Source organism: Saccoglossus kowalevskii, chromosome 5, assembly GCF_978046115.1.
Source record: "Saccoglossus kowalevskii chromosome 5, keSacKowa6.1, whole genome shotgun sequence".
Lineage (NCBI taxonomy): Eukaryota > Metazoa > Hemichordata > Enteropneusta > Harrimaniidae > Saccoglossus > Saccoglossus kowalevskii.
The window spans coordinates 34,982,604-34,984,899 of record NC_140645.1 but is presented as its reverse complement, the minus strand read 5'-3'; the positions used below and the strand labels follow the sequence as shown (position 1 = coordinate 34,984,899).

Below are 2,296 nucleotides of genomic sequence, written 5' to 3'. Positions count from 1 at the left end.
ATTAGATGAGTTTTGATTAGAAACAACTCATACCATGTTTCGTCTTGTCTACTTACTTTCTAATAAATTAAACGCTCTGATTTGGGTAGTATTTATAGCCCTGGAACGTGTGTTTGTGAATGATTTATTAGTAACTTTACACTAAGGGGCATTTATCTCACAACGTTATCAATGCAGATCTGGTAAAGTCGATCTATATGCGACTCAATTCACACATTTGATCACCTTTTACAAATCTGCTTTTAAATTAGGGCTAAATGTCCCACATATAAAATGTTTGTATAAAGGAAAACAATTTCATATTCTATAGAGCTTGTACGTCTTGAACACCATGAAAGGAATTACGGCCACACAACCACAAGTAAGAGGGCTGATGACTCAGATGCAACATACGGAAAAGATTTTACAGGTATTTAGCTATACTATACTATAAAACTAACTCTGACATGGAGTATGGAGTATGAAAATATTTAGAGCGGTGTATTCTGTGGTGGTATCGATTTCTGTATGTATATCGACTGAAATTACTGCATTTCCATATCTAAAAATCCTGACAAAATTTATGTAGTAAACTGCATAATGAGGTTTTGTTATTACTGATATGATGACGATTATGCCCAATAGTATCAGAATATCCCCATATAGACGTTTCTCTATTGCGTGTAGGAAATATCAAGTGATTACATATCCGTAACGATAGTGGAATGATTTGACGAGACGCCATATTTTGTTTGCAAATCGCTTATAATCACATGTCTGTGTATGTGTCGTCGCCATGTATTAATGCCTCTGTGATTTGTTTGGGTTGGCCGATTTCTTTTAAACTTGGCAGGCAACATCTTCACTCTAGTTGGTAAATTCATAAATTAAAAAAAAACTTGGCCTCCATTGCCATGGCAATAGCAAAAAATGATTTTTCAATACCTCCGCGGCAAATGTATCTTATTCTACAAATCCTGAGGTACAAATTTTTGAAACTTATTCTACTCAGCTTGAGAGTGGACCCAAAGTTTTATTTATTCTTTCATTGCCCAAAAACCTTTACTTCGAAGTTGACTTTTCGACATGGTCGGCTTTTTAAATTGTTTGTGATTTTGGCCTAATTTAACAAGCAGGCCACACCTATACAGACAGATTGACAAATTAAAAAAAAAAAATGGACAGCGGCCAAAATGTGATTTTGAATGTGATAGCTTTGTGCAAAATGTATCCTTGGAGGGCTATTACTATTTAGTATTTTGCGTTGACACCTGTGCTTCTACTGGATTAAACCGCACAAGACAAGCTAAACAATTGGAAATCATACCTCGTGGATCATGCAACCGATGCATGTCATTGTCTGCGTAGCCCTGTTGCAAAATTATATAGACTAGTCAAAACAGAATTATTGTGTTGTTCCAAATTGTATATTTCTACCTACACTATCCTATCTATTATATATTTATTCATTTATTTATTTATTTATTTATTTATTTATTTATTTATTATGAAGACTGCCAGAATGCATATATAATATAGTTATGTAAGCAATCAGAATACAGTTTGCAACATCGATTTGTGTGCATAATATCAGGGCACTAAATATTATGAACGACCTGTCATTACGTGGAAAGTTCAAATAAGAATAATTAGGAATCAACTAATATAAACAGGTTGCTAAAACATTGATGGATCGTTTTTTAGTATGCAGCATATTTACTTTGATCTTTATGTATATAGATAATACTCTGAATGTGAACAATACCACAAATTCGGTGACAATTGGTATGGACAAACACGGTGACGATTTGAAAGGTAAATACAAAAGTGAGGCATGTTAATGTGTTTCGACATATTATACAGACTTTCTGGTAAATTGTATTGTTGTCTTTTGTTTGAATAATATCGACACTAAACATAACTTATACATATATCTATTGTCTTCATAGGATGGCTATTTTACAATGGCCTTCTCTTAGTGGTATTTGTATTATGTGTCGCTATTCTGCTTTTGTGCTTCGACATGTCACGATCTCGATGCTCGAATTGCGGCAAGAATAACACAAATCGGACAGCTCGTAATAAAACTTACAAAATACGCCGAGAAATTGAATTAGAAGAAAATAACGAAAGCATTGAGATGAAAGATAACCCAGGAGATATATGGCACATGGCGTAAAATCAAGATACAAAATACAAGTCGGCCGATATGGCTTCGTACTGCCTTAAGAAACACTTTGGACTGTAATTTTGATAACCGATTTATTATTATTATTATTATTATTATTATTATTATTATTATTATTATTATTATTAT

At 33.1% G+C, this 2,296-nt stretch overlaps 1 long non-coding RNA gene across 1 annotated transcript; it reads left to right on the top strand.

Annotated features, from left to right (window-relative positions):
- The first annotated feature begins 347 nt into the window (after window positions 1-347).
- On the top strand, window positions 348-2,049 carry LOC144343770 (uncharacterized). The gene is made up of 3 exons (XR_013419047.2): window positions 348-409; window positions 1,720-1,794; window positions 1,929-2,049. It is a non-coding gene; the product is annotated as an uncharacterized LOC144343770 (long non-coding RNA).
- Window positions 2,050-2,296: the final 247 nt, after the last annotated feature.